Genomic DNA, 26361 nt, shown 5'->3' on the forward strand with positions numbered 1-26361 from the left:
TACAGCCACAACACCCTCCCGCACACTCTATATACAGCTACAGCACCCATACCCACAATCTTTATACAGCCATAGTACCGATCTCCAAAATCTTTATACAGCCCCCCCTACTTACAGACCCCCCACCTACACCCACCTTCTCCCACACTCTACACAATCCCTCTAGATAATGCATGTCGCAATTCATAAAATAATAAAATTAATACTTACCTGCCTGTTCCCATGTTTCTGCCATCTCTTCTTCTCTCGCCTCAGTGCACTGAAGCGGGTGGTGTGTGTTGACTTCATCACACACCAAACTGTACAGAGAAAGGCAGACAGAAAGGCACTTGTTTTCCATGCTCTGCAAATCAATGGCACCTGTGTCTTAACACAGGTGCTATTGATATTCGCAATAAGTATATATGTCGACAGTGCAGCTTGTAAGCCCTCTCCCAAAAACTAATATCATTCTTTGTTTGATGTGTCTTTTTGGGTGTGATAAGTCTGAATGTGTACTTCACCTTTTATCAATCATTGTGTAAATGAATAGTCCAATGTGTGTACATGAGGAGTAACGCTTTTATATGCTTACAATTTTTACATCTTTTGTCTAAATTTGCAGTCCTCACTGAGCTAGTGGTTGGAAACGTATAGAGGCAGTCCCCGGGTTACGTACAGGATAGGTTCTATAGGTTTGTATGTAAGTTGGAACTGGTATATTTTATCATTTAAACTCCAGCCAAATTTTTTTTGGTCTATGTGACAATAGGATTTTAAAAATGTTGGATTGTGATATGAATCAGGATTAACAATAAAGCTTCTTGCAGACACATTTGATAACTGTTATAGCTGATCACTGTAGCCTAGGACTAAAGTAGAGTAAATTACCAACATCCAGAGGTCCATTTGTAACTAGGGGTTCGTCTGTAAGTCGGGTGTCCTAGGGGACCGCCTGTATATGCTTCCCTCTCCCTTCTCCATAAATCTGTGAAGTCAGTGAAAAGCAGATAAGGGAAGGTGGGAGGATGATAAGAGAGAATCACATTGGGGCACATTTACTTACCCGGCCCATTCGCGATCCAGCGGCGCGTTCTCTGCACAGGATTCGGGTCCGGCTGGGATTTAAGATGGTAGTTCCTCCGCCGTCCACCAGGTGGCGCTGCAGCGCCGAAAATAATCTTAACGCCCCGGAATGCACCATCCCATAGAAGGTGAAGGTGAGCGCTCCCCAAGCGACACATTTTCGGTTTTTAAATGCGGCGGTTTTTCCGAATACGTCGGGTTTTTCGTTCGGCCACGCCCCCCCGATTTCTGTCGCGCGCATGCCGGCCCCGATGCGCCACAATCCGATCGCGTGCGCCAAAAACCCGGGGCAATTCATGTACAAGCGGCGCAAATCGGAAATATTCGGGTAACACGTCGGGAAAACGCGAATCGGGCCCTTAGTAAATGACCCCCATTGTATTCACTTTTTTCATTGATCAGTGATTATTTTTAATCTTGCCTTTTGTTGCTTCTATATGAAGTCTTATTATTTGCTGCATACAATGAAATAAATAAAATTTCTGTTGCATAGATTTTACCTAATCTTGATTCTTTATATGAAGTTTCAACATCTTTAGTTATACAATTGAATACATGATAAAAACCAGTGGTGCACATCTTTTCTAAGGCATTGGTAAGGGTTATTCCCACGTAGGGTACAAGCTTCACCCAACTATTAAAATGGTTACTCTGTTTGTAGTTGGGATGTGATGTGGGGGAGGGGCTACCCAAGAATTACTGATTTGATTGCATTAATGTTATAGGAGCTATAAGAAAAGAGGAAGTCAAGGGATTATATCTCTGGCACATACCCTTTAGAATAATAGTAATAATTCCTTTATGTAGGGCCAACATATTCTGCAGTGCTGTACAGAGCTTTCCCAAATCCGTCCGTCTCCTCATGGGGCCTCACAATCTAATCAACCTACCAGTATGTTTTTCAGTGTGGAAAGAAACCGGAGGACCCGGAGGAAACCCACACAAACACAGAGAGAACTTTCTAGTGCTCCAATACTGTATTTAATAGGAAAGACAAGTTGCTTTCAGAAATGGATCCATTTTAGGGCTGAAAAATTAAGATCTAAAATAAAATGACACCTTTTGCGTCCTTTGCCAAGCTTACAGCAATTTCCCAGTGGAGAGTAGTGAGCTGTAGTATACTATAACTAAACTGTATGTGTATGTGGTCATTTTAGTATGTGGACAGTGAGCGCTCCTGCTTATCTCTTAGGTAATTCAATGAATTGATGAATTGCTTTATATAAAAGAAGCAATTGATATTGGATTATGAGCAGTGGGATGCTGAGTCTTTGTGGAGACAATCTAAATTTCCACATTTTACCCAGTTGGAAATAGTACCAACATAGAAAATGCCACCTTGGTACTGGAGGGATTAGCTCTCTCCCAGCCTCTCACTTCAGTGTTAAGGCAGCAGTAGATCAACTGTATAATGTGTACTCTGTTTGGTCATTTGTACAAGCAGAACAAAGGTTGAGCTTAGCCAAATTGCATTGCACTTGTGAACTGAGCCCCAATTTGAAGTATCTTTTACAGCAGGGGGAATGAGAACAATTTCGTGTGTGTCTAAAAAAATGGAATAACAAAGGCACTTTCTAGAGCATCTCAAAGTGAAGTACTGAGGCGTGACATTCCCAGGGTGAGATGGGACAAAGGCAGGGTCAGGAGGATGAAAAACAGAATCAAACAGCCACTTTCACATGTCTGCCCTCAACTGCTGCACCTCTCCATAATAGAAAACAAATGTTGTAAAAAGGGGCATTGCTTCAATTCATTCAAAATAGCAAATGATAGCTAAACAACATTGTCAGAACGGAATCAACTTCTATGCAGTGCCACCCAGAATGGGCTATAGTACTTGATTCAATAAGGGGCAGCAACAGTTCTTAACTCTCCAAAACTTTCAATGGATTCCTGCACCATAGCCCCAGATACGGAGCAGGTGTCAGTTCTGCACATATACATAAAAGCTTCATAATATATGTAATGTATTGAAATTCACTTAAATGTTCTACTAAAATACTATTTATCTTAGGAGTTATAGTTACATTTTAGGAACAGCAATCATCTAGAGAGGCTTTACTATGGTGTTTAGGTTTGTTTGTTGTGTGTGTATAGAAACCTTGTACTATACTATTTATTCTGCTAATCATATACATGGTTTAAGTATACCAACAGTTTATTATTGGCTCTTGAAAAGGTTAATAGAACTCTATTCATTCTTTTCAACTTGTCCTCTTTATTTCTCTTTCCTCAGTTCACCACTGCCTTGCCACCCACAAAGCTGGCAAAAGGAGGTCATGTGATTATAACTAACCTCCAGTGAACCAAAGGATGGCTAATTCCTAGTGTCTAAGAGCAGCATTGATCCCTTTCCAATGAATGATCTTTGTCATTCAGTAAAAAACAAGCACTTTCAACAGGAAAGAGGTCATTTGCAAAAAGTCTGGACATGAAAGACTTTCAGACACAATATGGAGTTTTTCATGTTGAAATAAAAAGGTACTGGCTTAGAATAATAAAATATCTTAAAATGTAATTCTTTTTAAACACCAAAATAAATATGTGAACTCCACACATTGACTTCTTTATAAAATCGTGTAGATAAAATAAAATTGGACCCTGTCAATCTGAATGGATTTGTTTGCTTCTATTTATGTATACATCCATTTATCTGTTTGGAATTCTACTACTTTACATGTGTTATATATCTGTAGTTATTTGGACATAGAAATATAATATAAACTGTTTATATATCTGTCTAATGGCTTTCTATATATTCATCTGCTCTAATAGGGGCATAATGGTATAATACATTTATACAGTTTAGAAGTAACATATATCTATTGTTCTATACTGTATGTTATAACTAACCACTTTTTATATATTTATAAATCTATCTAACTGGGTTTCTATTTCTATAGCTGAATTTAGCTTTCTATTTCTGGAGCTTGTATTAAAGGGGTTTGCCCTTGAAATAAAGTTCTCAAACTGTAATCCCTTAGTGACGTTTACACAATAAAGATAATTTTTGACCCCCTTACTTTACTATTTTAGCTGTTTTAGCTCCTATCACTGATTATGGTCAGTGTAAAATTCCTGAGTATGGGTGGGGACTCTCTAAGCAGACACTCTGTTCTATGAGATGTTCTGCGCTGACAATGTGCTTAGATTATCAATTTCCAGGGTTTATCTACACTTTTTATTACACTATTTTACTTCTGAACATTCTACTAACATCTGACACATAGAAAAAGAGAAATCAGAGTCATGAGATAGATATAAGAATCTGACAGCTCTGCTCCATCACCTAATCAATAAAACACACAGTCAGTCTGCTATATCTTGTCTGTAGCTTGTAGAGTAGGTAACAGCACACTGCTGTTTGCTGGCAAGAAGTGCCTGTGTTTGAGCTGGTCTTGTAATGCAGGGGGAGGAGCAGGAGGCAGAGAGCAGTGCCTCCTACTGAGAAGCTGAGAAGAATCAGACCATAGTCAGAACATTTATGGTCGCATCCAGGGGCAACCAAAATTGTAAACTCCAGGACTGAGAGAGAGGTTGGTATTATACCTTTAAAATGTTGTATTTTTGTTAATAATAGTGAATGTGTTAAAGAATGTGTTATTTTTTGGTCCTGAGTTTAAGAATCTTGCTTTTGTGGGAATACTCCTTTAAGTCTAATTCAGATATCAGTATATGTATTTATGTTTATATTGGCCTAACTATATGAAGATATACATAAGCACTTATATAGCTAAAAGACAGAAATATAGGTGATAGATCAATAGATCAGATTTACTGCAGGCCTATACAGGCAGTACCCGGGTTACGTACAAGATTCTGTAGGATTGTTCTTAAGTTGAATTTGTATGTAAGTCGGAACTGTATATTTTATAATTGTAATTCCAGTCAAATTTTTTTGGTCTCTGTGACAATTGGATTTTGTTGGATTGTCATAAGAACCAGGATTAACAATAAAACTTAATTGCAGACACCTTTATTAACTGTTACAGCTGTTTATTGTAGCCAAGGACTAAAGTACAGAAAATTACCAATTACCAGAGGTCCGTTTGTAACTAGGGGTCGTCTGTAAGTCGGGTGTTTTTAAGTAGGGGACCCCCTGTATAGCCATTGGAAAAGAAGCCTTCTTCTGTAATAAGATATTTATTTGAGCTATATATATGTATATATATATATATATATATATATATATATATATATATATATATATTTAATCTCTCTCTCTATATATATGCATATATATATATATATATATATATATATATACACATATATATATATATATATATATATATATATATATATATATATATATAGGATAGATAGATAGATAGATAGATGGATACATATTATATCTGGTGTGTACATTGTATATTTATGTTCTATTTACAACAGAAAAAAAATGTTATTGAAATGTAAAATACTTCCCATTGCATAGATAGTTGACATCTGCTCAACATAATGTTAACGTTAATCCTATTGAAAGCCTCACCAAACCTCGGTACTCGAGCAGAAGGATATATTTAACTTCTTTAATATTTAATTCTGGGAATATGTTCTTTAGATCTGACTTTAGAAAGGATTTCCCCCGCAGCTATCCCCTCCTTTGTGTTATTTTTCTGAAAGATATCACACAGATAGGCAGGATTTAATCACTTGCCTAAAGTAGAGATTGTGGCTTAGACTTTTCTTGAGAGAAAACTTTTATGATCATAGAATACAAGTGGAAAGTTCATTTAAAATGTTTTTAGTTAATAAATAAGTGCCTTGTAAGGTTTTTGAAAACTATATACTTACACTGTGTAATTCCACATACGTATTTAAAAAGAAACAGAGCTATTCTCAAAAATGTCTCCCTCTGCTTTTTCCTTAATTTTTACTACTAAAATATATAAATAGAGATGAGCAAAATGATTTAGATATTTTGGAATTTGACTCGAAATGAATGTCACTGGTCCAAACTAATGTGGCCTGAATGCCTTAAAGAAATATGTACCATCAAAATCAAGCAGGATAAACCAGAATACTTGCTCATAGATCCAGGCCCTGTGACTTTAGTAATCTTCTAATATTTGTTATCCATGTTTGCTTGTTTGTTTTTGCATTTCCATTTTTCACACCCCACCTTCAAAAATCCATAATTTTTTAAAATTTTCTGTGGAACAAATTGCACATCATAGTGACAGTATTTAATATTCCATGGCATGTACTGGAAAGTGGGCAAAAAATTCCAAATACAGTGAAATTAGTTTTTGGACTTGGTTTTTACAGCTTTCACTGTGCACCCGAAATTACATGTCTTCTGTATTCTTTGGGTCGGTGCGATCATGGGGTTACTACATTTACACAGTTTTTACTATGTTTTCATGCATTAGCAAAAATTCAAACCTCCTATACAAAAAAATAATTTTTTATGTTGCCATTTTGTGGTGCAAGTACATTTTTCATACTTCAGTGTACAGAGCTGCTGGGGGGGGGCATTTTTTGTGGTTTTTGATTTTGTTTTCAATTATACCATTTTGAGATCTGTACACACTTTTGATCACTTTTTATAGAATTTTTTTATATTTTTCAAAATGGTAAAAAAGTGGCAAAAAAGTTTTCGAGTATGAGTTCTATTTTCCTCTACGGGGAAAACTCCAGGAATAACCGTTATTACATTTTGATGGATTGGACATTTTGGGATGCAGCCATACCTAATATGTTTATGATATGTTTATTTATAATACAGTTCTAGGGAAAGGGGGTGATGTTAATTTCAAGGTTTATTTTTATTTATATCAGTTGTAGGGAAAGGGGTTTTTTTTTAATTATTATTTTTTTACATTTTTTATTTGAACTTTATAACAATTTTTCAGACCCCCTAGGTACTTTAACTCTGGGTTGCCTGATTGATCCTATCATATACTGCAATACTACAAAATGGCAGTATATGGGGATTTTCCTCATTCATTAAAATATGCAAATCACGCATTGTAATGAAATTTAGACGTAAAGGCTGTCATGGCAAACAATCGCCCACGTGCTGCCAGGATGGTGGCGCCCAATACTGGAGGCATTTATAGGGTTAGCACTCACGATTGATGCCAGCACCGACTGCAAATGCCCACCTTTTATGGTGAGGGTTCATTTTTGGTGCACAATGATGTAACTAAAGCCAGGTCACATCATACACTACATCAAAGATCCCAATAGACTACTTTTATCAATCACAAAAGTAAACATTTTTAGACCAAAAGGAGCAAAGCCTATTGAGGATCTGCTTTGCATAAATCACATGACATGTCATATACTGCATAAAGTAATTTGATAGTGGTCTTAAGATGAAGAATAGTGGTATTTATATTGACATCTTGGGGCACATTTACTTACCCGGTCCAGTCGCGATCCTGCGGCGTGTTGTCCGACGAGGATTTGGGTCTGCCGGGATTCACTAAGGTCGTGCGCCTGATATCCAGCAGGTGTCGTTGCTGCGCTGAGGTCCGCTGGAGTTCACCTTCTTCTTCTCGGTGTATGTGAGTGCTGATCTTGCGACACAAATCGCTTTTTAAATCCCGCGATTTGTCCGAATCCATCGGGTTGTCCAACGGCCACACCCCCGATTTCCATCGCTTGAAAGCCGGTGCCAATGCGCCAAAATCCGATTGCGTGCGCCGAAATCCTGGGGCAATTCCGTGCAAAACGGAAATACCACTACTGAAAGGCAATGATGAGCAGGTAAATAAACTCATGACAACGACAAACCATCATGACTTGCTTACAGCTGCTGGTAGGAAAGAGTGATTGTAAAGATTGATATTTCCACTCCAAGAGCAATTGCGTAGGGTCAGCACAGTCCACAGACGGCAATGTCTTACAGGACAGCTACAAATGGAGGCACCATGAACTTGGCACAAAACTGCAGTCCCCACGGCCTGCTGTGCTCAGCAGAAAATCCAGGTATAAATATCATGTAGTAGAAAGAAAACTTGGCACAGCATGCACCCTCCCTGTACCTGTCGCCCTAAATGAAATAAAGAAACGTTTCAAGAAGAAGCCGATGAGGGACACGTTTTCTTTCTACTACAAGATTGATTATTTGATTGCGAAAGGATAAAATATATATATATATATATATATATATATATATATATATATATATATATATATTTATATATAAAGATAGATAGATAGATATTTACCCAGTACCTTACTACTGTACATTTATATACATCATACAGTACATAAGGGCTCTCCATATGTGGCAGGTGTCAGCTTTATTATGCAGCCAACACCTGCCAGTTATTCCCACAGTCAGTGCTGGCAGTTTCACCGGCGGCAGACTTTAATATAGAAGTAGTACACTCACCGACCACTTTATTAGGTACACCATGCTAGTAACGGGTTGGACCCCCTTTTGCCTTCAGAACTGCCTCAATTCTTCGTGGCATAGATTCAACAAGGTGCTGGAAGCATTCCTCAGAGATTTTGGTTCATATTGACATGATGGCCTCACACAGTTGCCACAGTGAACTCATTGTCATGTTCAAGAAACCAGTCTGAGATGATTCCAGCTTTATGACATGGCGCATTATCCTGCTGAAAGTAGCCATTAGAATTTGGTACATTGTGGTCATAAAGGGATGGACATGGTCAGCAACAATACTCAGGTAGGCTGTGGCGTTGCAACGATGCTCAATTGGTACCAAGGGGCCCAAAGAGTGCCAAGAAAATATTCCCCACACCATGGCACCACCACCACCAGCCTGAACCGTTAATACAAGGCAGGATGGATCCATGCTTTCATGTTGTTGATGCCAAATTCTGACCCTACCATCCAAATGTCGCAGCAGAAATCGAGACTCATCAGACCAGGCAATGTTTTTCCAATCTTCTACTGCCCAATTTCGATGAGCTTGTGCAAATTTTAGCCTCAGTTTCCTGTTCTTAGCTGAAAGGAGTGGCACCCGGTGTGGTCTTCTGCTGCTGTAGCCCATCTGCCTCAAAGTTCGACGTACTGTGCGTACTGGAATCATCTCAGACTGGTTTCTTAAACAGGTTGATCAGAAATCTCTTTGATGGCCTTTACACCAGATAGGCTCAGAGCCGGCATTAGGGGCAGCAAACTGGGCATTTACCCAGGGCCCCCATATCCTAAAGGGGACCCCTGCATGTGGACTTTTGTAGTCAGAGGATGTATTGCTTCCTTAATACCCCTTGGTTGAATGTCAGGGTGAAGAGGCTTATTATCACCTGTCTATATATCTATCATCTGTCTCCTTTCTATATATCTATTGTCTATCTATGCATATTTCTTATCTATATATCATCTATCTATCTATATATCTATTTATCTCTATCTACCTAACTATCTCTGGGTTGAGGGGAAACAATGAGCTGCAAGGTGAGAGTGGTTCTTTACTCACCGACATGTCACAGTCTAAGGAAAGGACTACCCTCTGGGACTTTCCTGTAATTTCTCTCTTCTAGGAGTGGCAGTAGAGGTTTTAGGGGGCCCCTTGTACAGTCCAGTTACATATAGATCTTAACATTGGCGGCCTGGAATATGTAACTGTGCTTGTGGGTGGAGAAATCTATGAACATTATGAGTGGGAGGCTTGTGGGCCCCATAATAACACTTTCCCAATGGTGTATGAGTATTTTCCCTCCCTGTAAGCCAGGGAACTTTCTGCTGAAGTATCTAGGCTGAGCCAAAAGCTACTATGTGAGGTTCCCATAATATTCCAAAGTTCCTTATACAACTTTCCCTTTGAATCTCAGAAAGATATGGTGCAGAGGACTAATTACACTACCCCAATATACTCAAGTCCACTTGGGTTGAGGATTTCCTACTAGCAGTAGAGGTCTCTTTTGTTTGTATAGAGAGCACCTGGTGAATTTTGTCTTACACACTCATCTCTCTCCCTCCATTTACTCCTTATTGGTAGGAGACAGACATGTCTGCCCAAACCCAGTCTCAACTGACTACCAACTAAACAACCACTTCTCCACCTCCTGTTAAAGGTAGGGATTGTGGGTGTGACCCTCATTAGCATTTCCCATCTATTTTCCAGCAGGTTCAAGAAAAAACTGGAAGCTACTAATACTACTACCTAAAGCAGTTCCCACCGCAGACTGCTGCTGTCACTGATTCCAGTTTGTGTGCTAGTGAAGTTTCAATGTAACTCATTGTTTGCCAATCAATTACAAGTGTGCAAGGAAAATACAACACAGTTTACATAAGAACATGTTACCTCATGAAACATACAGTCTAAAATATCACTTGTGCATAGGTGCCATCCCAGGCCCAGCTGCAGGAATTGCGCTCTGGTATACTACATGAACGCAGTTGATGGAAGTTGTTACTGACGCAGCAGTGCCCATTTATTTCAATGGGAGCCAACTATTTCCAACTCTACACTGTCCTTATCCAGCGTAAAGGCCATCAATAGAAATTCCTAGTCAAACTTGTTTAACATGAAAAAAAAGAACATTTATACTACAGGATAATACATTTTACTAATTGTGTACTTTGTCACCTTGTCTTTACCTAAGTGTTACTGTTAGTGTTACACTAACTGAAGTACATATCTGCTATTCTGGGCTCGTTATGACACCTAGTTATCCCCATATAAACACTAATGAGTTGACTTTGTATCTTCTTGTGTATTTCACATTATTATCCTTTTATCTAGAGGCAATGTAGATTTTCTAAAGATCTAATTAATAAACAACCAGTAAATGCTGGCGGTGTCATTTACATTGTTAATGCCTACATGTGTATAATAAATATGCATTTCTATGTCTTCAAACTAAACCTTTGTAGTTTATAACCTGTGGTAATTTAGGTTGTCATCCAAGTAACAACATATCAGACAAAATAAATAAATTATAATAGAGAATGAAAGTTATTTTTGGAAGCCCAGTTCACCTTTTTAGGTTTTCTTGACCCAGTAGCAGTAGTTGACTTCTGGTTATTAAAGACCAAACATGTGAATGAAAAGGTGTGATCTACACTTCTTAGCCTTAATCTTCTACTTACTTGTTGTGTATATTGACCTCTTGAAAAAAAAAAAACAATGCAATAAGATCCTGCCCACAACAACTTATAGGATTGCGTCTGAATAACAGTAAAGTAGTAACTGCAGTTCTCTACTTTGTGTAATCATGTTTCTCATTGGCATTTGCTTCCAGAGTAAGTTTAAATCACCCCCTTTCTTGAGAAATAAAAATAAATGCACATGTTAGGTATCACTGTGTCCCAAAATTCCGGATCTATCAAATTATAAAACTGGTTATTCCCAACAATGAACACCATAACAGAGAAACAAGACCAACTGTCCAAATAGCCACTTAATTTGCATTTTGCAAAACATAAAAATGGTTATGGTTAAATGCATAAAAGGTTAGCATACAGTTAGCATACAGTTCCCAAAATGGTAGCATTTTTTCATAAACATTTTAAAAATCTATTGAAACTTAATAAAAGCTATATAAATTTGGTATCTCAATGATCGTACTGAATAAGAGGGAGGTGTCATATGGAGCACACAGTGAAAGCCATAAAAACAAAGCCCATAAGAAAATGTTGTAAATGTGTATTTCCAGTTGATTTCACCACATTTGGAATTCTTGTGCAGCTTCTCATTACATGGTATGCAATAGCATCACCAGGAAGTATAGAAAACAAGCCTTTATACAGGTCAGTTATGAATTTTTGAAGGTGGAGGTGAAAAATGAAAGCTTAAAATGGACAAAGGGCATCATCACTAAGGGATTAAGGAGATAACAGGGGGCTTTTTAGAAAGACACACTGAATACTTCTGTATTGATCCTATACGATGCCTAGTTGGGATCTACATTTTTATATAATTGGTAGTATACGTGTCTATATGTCACAAACCTGTCCAGTAAAAGCACAACCACAACCAGACTTGGCGCAAGCTGTCAGACTGAGTAAGTGGTGGTGAACTAACGGTTCAACGTCCCTGCGGGCCTTGGCCCTGCCTACAGCAGATAAGACTTCCCGATGAAACTGCTATCTAGAACCTAACTAATAGACCTTCATAGACCCTATAATTTGACAGGGAAGACTTACTTTGTCTGGCAGCCTCTGGATGGTGCACCAGACAGTTAACAGAAAATCAGTTAACAGAGATAGACCAGTGTTTGCACTAGTGCGCAGAAATATGTCAAGCCAAAAACAAACGCTAGTCTCAGACAGGGAAAGCGTGGTAACACTGGGAGAGGATAAGAGGACAACACATAATAGTGAAGTTAGACAAAACTGTTTCAAATCCAAAATGGTGTCTAGACACAGAATCATATAGCGCTAGAATGATTAAACATAGCTGAAGTTGGATACACAGAATAGCAAAGATAGCAATATCACAAGCAAAGGCAAGGAGGAGGACAACAATAATCAGCCCCCTCTGAAAGAACAGGGAAGCATATAAAGGGAGTAATGAACACTGCCCCCAGCACTGACTGTTTCAGACTTCCATCACTCAAGCCACAGCTGCACACAAAACTAGCTCAAACTTACTCCTAGCTTTCCCTAGGGGCCCATGCACATGAACATATGGGGGGCGTATATATGGCCGCAAATTTACAGCCGCATATATGCCCCTGTGCCATGGCCACAAAAAATATAGAGCATGCTCTATCTTTGGCTCTAAGAATGGCCGTGCACCATTATTCTCCATGCAGCGGAGGGGGGAGTAGTGCTCACTTCTTCTCCTCTCCAGCGGGCACACGTTCATGTGCATGTACCCTTAGGGAAGATCAGAAATGGAGCTGTCAATCAAGGCAGCCCTGAGTGTAGTTTTCAAGCACAGAAACCTGAAATCGAATCCCATTCGGAGCCATTACCAAGTTCTGACACTATAACAGTATTTTTGAAGACAAGTTTACAGTACAATGAACTAGTGTATCAGAAATTATACTAGAGCTGTGCAATGGGAGTTTCACCAATTCGAAAAAAGCACTTGATGGTATTCTTAAAGGAAACCTACACAACACTATTTCCCTGAAGACGAACCATTGGAAAGAGCACACTTTGTGCTCCAGGCTTTATTTTTTATTTCACTTATGGTCAGTTGTATCTTAGGAGTTTTGGCTTTAAAATAAATCTGGGGTAAGGTCTATAGATATTTCCTACACCTGTCACAAAAGTGCACATGCATCAAAAAAAGTCCCAAAAAAGGGAGAAAAAGCCAAGGCAAAATAGCATGCCCAATAGTTCTAAATAGATTTTTATGAATTGAACTACCTGAAGAATCTGATCTATGTTATTGTTTTGTGACATTGTTGGCAGTAATCATTTTTCGCAATCCAACATAACTAAGTGAATTTTCTATAATATGGTGAAACTGACCCTCCAGTCTAACTCATAAAACAAACTGACATCTATAATTTTCTCTCTGATGTTTTGCTAGTCTATACATTGTAATAAATCTGCCTTAAAGGGAATGGAAGACATTGGGGCAAATTTCCTTGCCCAGCCGACGGAGTTGACCCGAAGTGCATTGTTCAACGACAATGGACTGTGCTGCGATTTACTAAAATCGTGCGCCCGATATCTTGCATCCGTCGCTTCCCCTCTCAGATCCACCGGAGCTCACCATCTTCTTACCGGTGTATGTAAGTGTTTTGGTGCGACACAATTTGAATATTAATTCCTTGCTCAGTCAGAATCAGTCGGATTGTCCAACGGCCCACCCCCCCTCTCCTCACTGTATTTTACCTCTTACATACACTGCTGCTCTAGCCTAATGAAGCTGAGTTACAAAAGCAACCAAGATGATAGCGCAACATCCCCCACCAGGGCCTAGCCTTTTCTTGGAGCCTGGAGGTAGCCGAGGCCCAGAATACCGGAGTGGCTGGCGGTTGCGGCCTCGGCACGCTAATGTCGCGGTGCTTGGTATGGGGACCGGAGGGCTGTCCCACAGCCGGGAAGGTCTCCAGCGGGTGGTGTGTGCAAGAAATTAGATGAGGGAGAGGCTGTGGTACTGGTTCTCCCTTGGGCAGCCCTTAGAGTCTGTAGTATGTGTCCCTGGTAGATAGATGGGGCGCCCTTGATGGTGATTCAGCCGTAGCAGAGACCAGACGGAGGCAATGTTGTGCATAAAAGTAACTTACAGTTCTTTGTACAGAATCGTTGGCCTGTTGCTGCTGTTGGTTCGAATAAAGGCAATACTGGAGTGATCCTGGAGAAGGAACCTCAGGAGTTGGGTCACAAGCCTGGATGCAGGGGCAGGCTAGATGTAGCTGTGTCCAATGCTGGAAGCTGCAGCTTTGTCCTGGCTGTCCTGTGTCACTCTGTGTGTAGTTGCTGAGGCCTAGGAGGCCTGGGGACAGAGCATGTGCTCTGAGGTGGTGCTTCTCAGTCAGAAGCTGGATCTGAAGAGATCTGGGTTCCAAGAGATCGAACTCCTCCCCTGACTAAGGATTTAGTTAAACCATGGTCAGGTGGTCTCCTCCTCCAATCACACTCCAGTTCACAATTAAGTGCATTGAGACATATCATTGGATGATAACATGAAATAACATGAAACCCTTGCCTATCCAGGCAGAATCTACTGCTGCACAATTAGCTAAGCATATGTGTAGTGTCCTGCAGAGGAGCTGATCAGACTCTCTATTAGGGGAACACACATATTAGGGGCTTATTCGCAACAACTCCTCTGCCTTGCATTGGCAGGGATGTTTCAATAGACTAGGTGAAGTTAAATGGAATCTATCAACTCCCCAATCATTTTGATCCGTTGACAGCATGTTAAATTATTTCCTCTATACCTTTATTATTTCTCACCATTAGCAGTATCTAAGAAATTCCCATTTCAATACATATGCTAATAAGGCAGTTGGTGCCTTGCTATTTTGCCACTGAAAAAACTTAACCACAATCTCACACAGGACCATTTTCCAATCCTCAGATGACATCCACTCAAACGCTGACTTAGATTTCTAACACATTTTATGCAAGGGACTGGTTAATGTCAGTTAGAGCTTCACGCCTTGTTTTTATGTAATGTGAACCAATTATACCTTGAGAATGCTGTAGCGATCCTGATGCAAAAACATATTGTGAAAGCTGGGTGCCCTGGCTGCCGTACATAAACACATTACTTTCACATACGCAGGAGCTCCCTCAACTGTCCAGAGAGGACTAATCAACCTGAGCTGGATGACTCAGCAATTGATTACTTCTGCCTGGCAGGGACAACACAGTGATTACATATTCTCCGCTTATGTTGGGCAAGACAAGGCTGAAACAGTGCATAATTAGGGTGAGGAGAGTGCTGTGGCAGCCACAGGAGCGACAGAGCCTCATTATCATAATTTTATAATTGTTTTTTCAACAAAACCACTCAGTTCAGGAACTAAACAAGATATGTTCCTGCATTAGTGTAGCTACAGCACTCTCAAGGTATGTTTGGTTCATAATGCATAAAAAGGTAGATTTCCTTTAAATCAGGCTTTTTGCTCTCCAACCTACCATACAATAAGAGGTTTCCCAGCATGTGTTACATTTTATTTCTTACAGTTATATAATACAGAAAAGCTAAGAACAAATACTTGATATATGAAGTATATTTTAGATTGCATCCATATCATATAAACAAGTAGGTTACTCCATTAATATAAATCCAATAGGCACTTAACATACAGCTTCAATATTATCTATGTATTAATACTTTAATAAACATCAACAACAACAAAGTACATTGTACAAAGATGATAAATGTAACAAAGAATAAAATACACCCTAATACGCACACCATCAATCACTTGGAGTAAACATGGAAGCCGCTAATTAATCTTCAGTTGTGTAATTGATTTTAATGAGATTTTCTCTCTACATATTGGGCAAATCTGCCTGCAGACATAAGAGGCATCCTATACCATTCCATTTGTTCCATTTAATATAGTGTTTTAAGGAACACCTTCTTGCCACCATCCTAAAATGAACGTTACCCGTCTATCTTATAGGTTGAGCCCATCTTGTCATTAGATCAGTAATATATTCAGAATTAATTAAGATACATTTTACAGTTGATGTCTGGCAAAGTTAATGCCTAATTTATGTAATTAGTCAATTAAGCTATATTTCTAGCATATGCTTAAATTACCCAGAAGGTATTTAGTATCCCAGGTACTTGTTTTGATGTCATGAAATGCTGCTAATTAATTTTGCATGCATATTAATTTCATATCTGTTTTGCAGCTCCCTTTGTGAAAGCAGATTTAATATTTATCTTTCTAACCTTTTGGGGAGAATTCCTCAGTTATTGTTCAAATAAAAGTGACTTTTCAAATAGCGTTTAACATGCTTTCCCTTTTTTATAGAATGATATTTGCATATGACTTTAATTCATTTCACATATTAAATAATATTTTAATTAGCTTTATTTGAGCTGAATTAGGTGACTTTGCAAAATGAGTTTTTTTTTCTGTAAAATGAATAATTAATATTAAACATTTTCAAGGGAAAAATTGTGTGTGTTTTTAAGAAAACAATATCCTAAGGATATTTAGACAAGTGTTTTACCTATTGAACAGTGAAATAGTTAAATAAGATAATCTTAACAAAACATATTCATTAATTTTAGATGTATTGTCTCTGCAATGGCTTTGATGGCCCCTAGTCATACAATTAGTAAAATTTATTGTCTAATACATAAAAGACATTCTTTTGGAGTAGAGTGAAAAGAAACATGGAGATCTTTGCTATTTAACTTAAATACTCAAATACAAAAAATTGCTGACCGCATGGAGTGTTATTCTTCTAGTCAATAGCAGCACAAACTAATCTTCCCATCTGACACAATTTAGTTTGATAATTCCTCATGTAACCCAATTTTGTGCAGACCACATTTGCTGGGTGTTCATTTCCATTTCTGATATTGGCTGGACCATGGCTTCCTTAAAAAAGCACATTCTTCTCATCTGCCACCAGTAATCCCTTATAATTCGGATCGAACTTCACTTTTAGTTGTCATTAAGAAGTCACAACAAGTTCCAAACCCGACCCATTGTGGTTGGCATATTATGAGGAAAAAAAAATCATGGGGACAAAAAACTTCATTTATGCAGTGCTGTGTACCCCTCCCCCTGTCCTCTATGTCTCCCAATATTTGGGTCAATGTATATCAGTGTCAGCTCACCTACTCTATGCAGCTTCTCCAGCTGATAACAATTATGGGGTGATTCTGATGTGACCATTGAACTGGTTTGTAGTTGTAGAGCCACAGGTTAAAATAGTCTGCTGTGAATGTAAGGCCTCTTGCACACTAGCGTTGCGTTTCACGTCAGGGTGCAATGCGTGAAAAACTGACGTTTTGGCTGCGTTTTTGTTCCATTTTTCCTTGGAGTAATTTGCGTTTTTGCGTTTTTCACGCGCGTGTTGTTAGCGTTGTTTTTGCGTTTTCGGCGCATTTTTGACGCGCGTTTCAATGGGAGACTCGAGCAGTTTTCAAAGGGACCATGATTTGGGATTAAAATGTGTTATTTAATTGAAAAATAATGTCTTCTGATAATTTGCAAACATCTGCGATCTATTCTTCACTGTTCCGCGCGTATATTATCTCCCGACAATTTAGCAGATGTGAAGAACAGTGAAGAATAGAATAAAAACAGTGAACACAGTGAACACAGTGAACACAGGATCATTTAAGATAAAAACACAGTGCAGAACACAGTGCAGAATAGATTACAGATGTTCGGCACATCTGCTTACTTGTCGGGAGATACGCGCAGAACGGTGCGAACAAAATAGCATGTGAAGAACAATATATATGTGTGTAAAGAACACATTGCAGATGTTTCCATACATCTGCAATGTCTTCTTCACACATATATATTGTTCTTCACATGCTATTTTGTTCGCACCGCTCCGCGCGTATCTCCCGACAAGTAAGCAGATGTGCCGAACATCTGTAATCTATTCTGCACTGTGTTCTGCACTGTGTTTTTATCTTAAATGATCCTGTGGTCACTGTGTTCACTGTGTTCACTGGTTTTATTCTATTCTTCACTGTTCTTCATTGTGTTTTTTTAATTAAATGATCGTTCGCGAGCAGGGGAAATACTGTTATACTGGTCACCTAGCAACCCTTACGTTTAAAACGCATTGCACTCGCATTGCACTTGCAATGTTTGCGAGTGCAATGCGTTTTTGATACGTCCCCATAGACTTGAATGGGGCGTGAAAAATGCGCGTGAATCGCAAAAATAGAGCATGCTGCGATTTTGACGCGCGTGCAAACGAACGCAAGCACGCGCGTTGAAAACCACGCAAATGGAGAAAGACCCATTGAATACAATGGGACAGAGTGCAATGCGAGTTCTGAGCGTCAAATGCACGCGCAGAACTCGCGCGTGAAAAACGCCAGTGTAGAAGGGGCCTAATGGGGTTATTAATTTGGAGATGATTTGTAATCGCACAGGGGTGGGATGTGGTAGCTGTTAGGTACAAATTTGCCCATAGAAGAACATTCTGATGTGTTTTTTTTTACTGCCAAGTAAGTGCTAAAATAGTGGTAAGCTGTCTGATCAAGTTGAGTCCAAAAGTTAATTTAATTAACGGAAAACAAGTTATAACTGGAAAACTTCTTTAGCTTGTGATACATATATTTGGAAATGCAAAGCCACAATGCAGTGGCCCCTCTATACACTCTATACTTACGCTAAGCCTCCAAGCCCGAAGGCATTACAATGATCAGGGATAAATGGCTACCCCTCATCAAAGCTTAGAGAAAGCCCAATTTGCTCCTGGTCACTACCTGTGTTTTGAAGCTCATGACCACACACAAACAAGACCTCTCAAGGAGTTTGAATGGACAGCTCCAACCTGAAGTAGTCCCTGTAACAAAAAGTGATGTTAATGTGAAGGTAAAGGAAAATAAAATAAATGTACCCTAAGGCCGGTCCAAACCTCTGGCTGTTAGATAGAAAACCCAAGTAGCGTGACAATATACAATAAATAGCTGATAACTAAATAATTTTTTGACTAATATGTTCAGCACTTCTCCCACTAAAAGTGTAAGAGAGAGGGCTAAGTCACTGGGTGACAACCCTGGTTGAAGAATATCTCCCTTGAAAAAGAAAATCTGTAAGTATGTTGAGATCCAACTACCCGATTCTTCCTTTTTTAGACATTTGTAGGTGATGAGTCTAAGGATACTTAATAAATAAAGACACAAACTCTGTCAGTTTGGACTGGTAGGCCAGGTCTGAATTGGTGCAGTTTTCTTGCTATATTCTCTGCCGGTTCTCTGAATGAATCTCTTCCATTTTGTCAGACAACCTGAAAGTACTGATGCTGCAAAGTTTAAAAAAAAACTTTTGTATAGCCATACAGTAGCTGTGCAGTGTTATTGGGTAAATTCTCCATGAAAATGTAAATCATGCAGAAAATGTGAATGCAACGTGCCAAACATAAGAAATTGGACATAACACTTGTAACTGTTCCATTGCATCTAGAGATCAAATAACGGCAAAATGTAAATTGTTGTTAAAAAGTATATTGCAGAAGGATTAGTGCAGTTTTAATTGATAAAGTGAAAGGGCACTGTATGTAAGCTTGTAATGAAGGTAAACGAGTGCACGGTAAAATATTCACTAATCCAAAGCACTGGCAAAAGCACCTCTAATTCTGTTTAGCAATGAAGGGTTGGAGCACTTCTAATGAGATTCCTCTGTCTGCTAATTAATTGACACTGTTCTGAATATTCATACGTACTACTATCAATAGGTCCCTAATTGCTCAGTGAAACGGATCTCAGAGGAAAGTAAATCGCCCTAGACTTAATTAAAATAATATATTCCACATATAACATGCTTAAAAAGGAGCAGTCTGATGCCTCAATAAAGGGCATCTGGCTAAAATGTAGAATACAACAAAGTAGAAAGAGATGAGAAAATGTGTTATGAAATATAGAAACTATCTTACATTCTGACTAGTTGGCTGTCAGTCACCTTGATTAGGAGTTGTCTCCAGAAGGAAATGCTACCTCTGAAACTTCACCTTCAGTAAATACAAGAACTTTATGGGATTCATTTATCTTAGTTTTCTTTCTTTTTTCCCTTAAAGTTGCGATTTTTATGCAGACTTGCACAAAAATTAGCAACTTTTTCATCCATCCAGGAAAGTTCCCTGCAAGTTTTTCCAATGTTGCACCTTATTTAGCTTTAGATCTTGCCATTTAAGAAAGTTGCAAATTTTATGCATACTAGACTCCTCTGGTTAGAAGGGATAGCTCAAAAACTGGTAACCTTTGTGTGGCTATTTAAAAATTGCAAAAAAACAATAGTTTCAGATGCCAGTTTTATCACCCCCCACCAAATAAGACTGATGCAAATGTCCAGACTAAAGGGAAATGACCCCCTACTTCCTGACCCTAGTCAACCCCTCTCACTCATCCAAACAAATCCCCCACTTTGTACTGAGGAGATGCAACTGTGCTGTCTACAGTTGGGAATCTATGCCTTCTGGAATGGATATATTGGTTTGGTTTATGCTTGATGTTATACTGGTTTGGTTTCAATCCCACATCATGTCATTAGGCTTCTTAAAAGTCATGCTTGATGTTAAGGGGGCTGTGTTTCAAAGTAGCAAAAAAGCCTGGAAAATTCCCCCTACTGGAGCATTAATAGCTATAAGTCTCCACATGCCTACAAAGCGGCCTTACTAGGCAAAGGCTCATACTTCCTGACCACGATGTCTATTACATTTACAGTGGAGGTCATATTGACCTGCATTTTAAACACCACCTTATTTTATGTCAATTGTGTAATATTCCTTCATTTGGATGTCCTATGACAGGTTCTCAATTACTGACATGTACCATTAAAGGACACCTGTCATCAGGTCTCTGCCACTTGTCCTGTCACTACTACCTGTTGGAGCAGATCACAAGGATCCCATCCCAGCCTTTATCTAGTTATTTCATACATTATTCATTGTAAAATCATCTATTTTTTTATTATGTAAATGAGGCTGGTCACATGGGCAGAGGCAGTGATGTCACCCCTGTTCCCCCTCCCCTCTCCTCCCCCTGCTCATGTCTGTGTGTAATGTATAGTAAAGCATGGCTAGTGTGTGTGCTGCTGACATGCTGCATCCTCCTAATACACAGAGACACAGACAGCAGCTACACATGTACCTGACATGTTCTGCTATAACATGGCTGCCTGGAGCTGCTGTATCTCTCCTATATACACACATACAGGCTGCAGGAGGCGTGGCCACCAGCACCAGGAAGCACATCATTATACAGCCTCACATCATTATACAGGCTGTCAGTCAAGCACTGGGGGTGTGGCTGTGCCTTCCACTCATGAATAGAGTGGACAGCTTGAATATGCTAATGCTTCATTGGACATTTCACAGGTCATTTGCATACAGGTTTAGGACCTCATTGCTTAGGTTTACAGGCATGTAGAGGGACAATGAAGGGATAGAGGCAATGCTCTCTAATGGCAGTTTATGAAAATATATTTAGTTTAGTGGGGTTATTTTGCATGACGGGTTCTCTTTAATCTTCGTGTCCCCTCAGAACAGAAGTATCTAGACCCAAAATTTATATAGGTAATAACTTTTTCATACTTCAGTGTACGGAGCTGTGTGTGGTGTCATTTTTTGTGACATGAAATGAGTTGTTCAATGCTAACATTTTTGGGGGATCAGCTATGCTACTTTTTTTCATCCTAAATCTAGTGGGTGGGGTGGGGGGTTGCCTACCATATCTCAACATTTTAGCACTGGGCTTCAGCGTGTTGTTGACCATCACTACCATTCTGCATCCAAGAAGTGAGTCATTCTGGAGATTAAGCTTACCCACCCACACCTTTGCACCGTCCCATGGCTCCAACCTGTTCAGAGACCTGAGGGGATTGTACACTGCCTTTTTTCCCCTACTTCTTTCATGAATGGGACAAACTTGTCTCTCTATTGGTGAGACTGAAAGGACCTCTCACCCCTTTGTTTAATAACCCCGATTTTCTCCCAGATTAGAATCCCAACATTCCTTAGTCTTGGTTGGAATATTTACAACTAGCCTCCTCTGTCCTCTCACTCTTCTCTTGGGGCTCTTCTTAGGTCCCCATGCCCTCCTGAACATGTTCTATCCCAACTATACACTATCTTCCTAAATGAGTCTGTGCCTACTTACCATGAAGGAAGCCTAAGGGGGAGAGTTCTAATACCTGGACCTGCACCAGAAATAACACCCTGCACCAGGAATTGCAACTTTTGGCATGAAAACCAGAACAAACCATGATAAATCCCCCCTAATTTTAGAAAAGTCTTGTATGTGGAGAAGAGTCTGTAATGCAGGCCCCCTCTTTCTTTTCCCTTTCTAGTCCACATTGATTGATTGGTCTCTTATATGTTATATACAAATTATTATTGATAATACCTATCAATAATTTCCTATACACAAATCAGGGAAAGTCTCTTCAATGTGGACATGATTGGTATAAGTAATGGGTTATTATTGGCATATATCTAAATATAGTTAAAGAAAATCTGTCAGGTTGATTTGGAACCCTAAGAACCTGTAGTTTAAGGTTCCAAATAGACCTCTTTGAAGTCTTTAAATGGAGAATATTAAAAAAATAAACTTTTTTACTTCCCTAGATGTCAGTCTGACTCACATCTTCATATCACACACTGGCGCGATGAGTTGCAGCAAGTGAAGCCGGGATAATGCCCCCAAAATGATGCTGTGGTGTACTACGCCAGCTTCACTTGCCACAAAGTGCAGGCGCCAAGTGAATGAGGGACAAGGTAAGTATAAACTTTTTTTTTTTCAAACAATTGCTCAAAAATCATACAGGTTGATTTGGGACACTAAGCCACCAGTCCATATGGCACTGATAGGTTTCCTTTAAAGTTGTGTTGTGTTATAGCACATCAAAGAAAGAGGAACACATATAAAAACTGATGCAATGTGTTTACCTTTAGTTTGTACTTATATATAGTGTCTTATATTCCTTTTTGCTTCCAAGGAGGCACTAGGTCTTATTTTCAGGGGATGTCTTATTTTTCTATAACCAAGAATTTACATTTATTGTTGATCAAAGAAAATCAACATGTATTAATGTACTATAGTCATGCCTTCACAAATCCAAGCATAACCAGCCAAACTCTGTATTCCATCAAGAATTTCTTGTGACTCGGTTTCCATGTACAACAATCTATAGTACATTTACTTATCTTGGTATTTATGAACAATAAGCTATTTTTTTATTTAAAGATAGTCTGGAACATCCTTCTAATTGTCCAAACACTTAATTCGATCAAGAATATATGGACAAAAAGCAGCATTTATTCAATGACAGTCATTTCAGCATGCTAGAAAACATCATCATAACTCTCCAAACATTGAATTTCATGTTGAATTTCTTCTGACACCATTTCTTTTAGATGCATAGGCCCCCATTTTAGAAATAGCACTTTCCTTAAATGAGCAATTTTTGTCAACCCTTCTTGTCCAGGTAGCTGCTTTGAGCACATTTGCAACCCAACTGGGATTGATCTACTGAATGTTCTGCAAATACTAATGTACGGTATGGGGAAGCTGCAGCAATGGGTTATTTTTAGGCGAGGCCTTATATTTCTAAGCTTAAGAAAATTACGCTAGGTTTTATTCTTGGGGAGTCTCTTATTTTAATTGAAACAGTGTGGTTCCACATTTGTTAATTCATAGTTTTGATGCCTTCAGTGTGAATTTACAATTTTTATTGTCATGAAAATACAGAAAATTCTGAATGAGAAGGTGTGTCCAAACTTTTGGTCTGTACTGTACATTATCAAAAAAAATGCTGTTTTATCCACTATTTTATTGACATCTCACTAGCCCCTCTTAAACTGGTTGTATTGTGAAATCCCTCCCTCTCACCCTATGTGCTTTTCTATTGTATCCTTTATAGTTCTGAAGCTACTTCTGATGGTAGGGAACTAGGGAGCAGTTTATAGTTTTCTTTATATCCTGTCTACAGGAGACATTGCATTTTGTCTCCTTCCACAAAGTCAGGGGCAACTGCAAAGTAAATATAATGAATATAGAGGGGAGAATGTCATAAAAGGAATAATAAAAGTCACATAAAGGGCTAAATTGGTTTCCTACCTAATGTGTGCACATTTGTCAGTTACCCTGATAACATGAATGGCCAGCTTGAGTTCACTGAGATTATTAAATATCATACAAAAGCATTTGACAAAATAATAAAAAAAAAATCACACCTTCATCATTAAATAAAAATGTACATTTGCAACATTATTTCAGTTATTAAACTTTGACTGACATAGTGCAATGGATAGCAATGGCTTTAACTAACATCCTAATGCGACAAGAGATGACAGCAATAGATGCTGAAATTGATAGATTTTACTATCCCAAGTGCACCATCACTTCCTCTCCTCCCTGGGGAATCTCTCCTTTGTCTTTCAACAATAATAAATCAGAGAGAAGAGGGTACTGGCTTCAGACCAAACCTTTATGTGCTAATTATGATGTGTCCCACACAGAGCTACTTCAATGTCACCACTATATACACAGTTTAATCATAACTCAGGCTTTGTTAAACACCATAAAAACATTGTGTACTTCTCTCTACATTTACAGAAACACTTTAATATGATTTAGGATCAACTTCTGAATGGTGAATGGATGGCAGCAAAATAGAATTGTGAAGCTAAAAAAGCCACCTTTTACGCAAATGGACAGGCTATACCAAAATGTAAATGTTTTTTTTTATGTATACCCAATTATCTACAATGTAGTAGGATTCAATATTAGGATCATAATTCTTGCTACTGACTCACTGTATTACTCTAAAGGGATTTATAAAGATAAATAACATTGTGAAACTCCACATTTACTTGCATATACAACATCTCACACATGAATATAATACAATGTATCCATAGACAGTACTGTACTTTACATCCATAAAGCTGCAGTTGAAATCTTTGGTTGGTAACAGCAATAAAGAAGAATATAAATTGAAAACTTTCTGTCTCATAACAGTCTGATTCCAATTCAATAGAAAATACATCTGTTACAAATGTATAATAATAATCAATTTGTTATTATTTTTGACATCTAGTTTTTTTATATAGTAGAGAGCGTTGTGGCCAGCACTCATTAGCCATGAGGTAGGGCTTGATGAAGAATCATACAATGCCATTCAACTAACAGTTTAGCAGATACCAGTTCCTGCTGCCCAATACCCACAGGACTGTACAGCATTAGGCTACATTCACACTGCCATATGGGGGACGTGTATAGACGGCAATGATTGTACAGCGCCTTACAGGAGCGGTACGGTGACGGACACACGCGGCACCATATACCGTTCCGTAGCCAGGAGAAAGATAGGACATGTCCTATATTCCCTGGCATGCGGTGCCGTGTGCCATATATCACTATGGAGTTGGGCGGAGGTAAACCTTTGAGTCATATTAAAGATAAGGATCTCATCTTTCAGACCACATCACCTTGTAGTACTGTGAGCTACAGAACTGAACATACATGCAGTTAAAAAATAGGCAGGAACTGTATTTTTATCTGCTTCAGGTATATGGTTCTGTAGCTCCGGATGCCATAACCCTTTGTGATTTATATCTTTAATATGACGCAAAAAGCTTGTTTCTAGATTTACATACAACCAAAGAAAGGGGCTACTGAAGTGACACTACCTTTGCAACCCCTAAACTTGACTCATCCCATGTGAAAATGATGTATGTAGAGTCATATTTACCTGACTTTCGGCAGTGTAGCGGAGACTCCTGCTGCTTTAGGGCTTATTCACATGGCCGTCTGTGGGGACCTACATGCGGCCACAAATTTGCGGCCGCATGTACGTCCCCATAGACGGCAATAGCGGCACATGTGTGGCACCAATCCGGGCCACACACCGCAAAAAAATAGAGCATGCTCTATCTTTCGGCGTGTGTGCGGCCGAGTGCCGCTGTTTTCTATGGAAGGAGGAGTGGTCGCCTCCTCCTCACCTCCAGCACACGGCGGTATAACTGCGGGGCAAGCATACCGCGTGTGAATGTACCCTTACCTGCATGTTTCGCTCATCTCCTCCAGTTTCACCAACTCTTTCCAGGATATTGGACCAGACATTGTGATACACTAGGCAGACAGACAAAAAAAAGAGAACACACACAGGCTGTAAGAAGAGTTAAAGGAAAATCAGTCCACAGATTCATGCTTCAACCATGGCTATAATAAAATCCAGATTTAAAACAGCTGAGCATGCAGAGAAGAGTCTTACCTACAGCTTTTCCCTGACCACCCC

This window comes from Engystomops pustulosus, chromosome 4, assembly GCF_040894005.1.
Source record: "Engystomops pustulosus chromosome 4, aEngPut4.maternal, whole genome shotgun sequence".
NCBI lineage: Eukaryota > Metazoa > Chordata > Amphibia > Anura > Leptodactylidae > Engystomops > Engystomops pustulosus.